Raw genomic sequence first — 1058 nt, forward strand, 5'->3', positions numbered from 1 at the left:
GGAATGATTGGCGTATTGCACGCTCAAAGGAACCTTCACCAACGTACTTTTCAGCTAAGCAACTAATTATGCGTCTCATAGCCTGAAACATAGTTGGAGCACCAGCACCCTGAATTGATCCTGAACCCACCTAAACAGTAAGAATAATTTGTTACATATACTGGCTTTGAGGGCAAGAGATTATTACATGAAAGTCATCAATAGGCAACTGCAGATGTAAGTAAAGTAGCAAGTGGGATTGTCCCTCCCATTGTCCCTTAGAAAGAACTGGGTACACTGATAATGAAAAACCTCGGTTGAAAACCCAAGTTTTAGATAATTAATATGCGCTTACAAGCTGTCCATGACACCTATATACGAAAATAATAATGTGGAGTGAAAAAAACAGTACGACATGGAATTTTACAACCTCAAAATAATATATTCTCCAACTCCTACTAGATAGTTTTGGAATGTCTGGTCATGATTTGAAACCTTAGTTCATCCTCTAAAAAAAACTTGCATTGTAGGTTACAATAACTGCATGGTGAAGTCAACGTGATCAATGATGGTTGAGGGGATGATGTCCGTTTTAGACTGGCGTGTGTGTGTGTGTGTGTACACATACATATATACAATTAGTCCATCAAATAATTCTGGTATTTGCAATAAGGGATGATTGATTTATTAATACTAGTTTCTCATAACACGGAGAATATACAAGGCAACGGAAATTATCCCAAGAGACACTCAACAAAACTCAAATTAAAAAGTAAATACTAGGATCCACACCACATAAAGTAAACTTCATGCTATTAGAGAAGCTGAGAAGATGGATATACCTCTTCATTGTCAAATAAAGCAACCATGCGTATAGCATGCTCACTTGATAAATCAACAGGTGATTTACATGAATCAATAAGAGCTCTTAGTGCACAGTAACTTGAGGCAAGATTATCTAGTCTTCCTGAAAGATAAACTCATTATTCCCACCTCCAAGGCAGCTCGGTTGGGTATCACAGACATTCAACTCAATGCTCACTATGTCATCAACGTTACATTGATCTCATCTGATAACG

General features: G+C 37.4%; 1 non-coding gene across 1 annotated transcript; it reads right to left on the bottom strand.

Moving 5' to 3' along the window:
• Positions 1 to 1028, bottom strand: LOC101296624. The gene is made up of 2 exons (XR_185422.1): positions 822 to 1028; positions 1 to 120 (listed from the first exon to the last, which is right to left on the bottom strand). It is a non-coding gene; the product is annotated as an uncharacterized LOC101296624 (transcript).
• Positions 1029 to 1058: the final 30 nt, after the last annotated feature.

The sequence above is a fragment of the Fragaria vesca genome, unplaced genomic scaffold (genome assembly GCF_000184155.1).
Source record: "Fragaria vesca subsp. vesca unplaced genomic scaffold, FraVesHawaii_1.0 scf0511219, whole genome shotgun sequence".
Classification (NCBI taxonomy): Eukaryota; Viridiplantae; Streptophyta; class Magnoliopsida; order Rosales; family Rosaceae; genus Fragaria; species Fragaria vesca.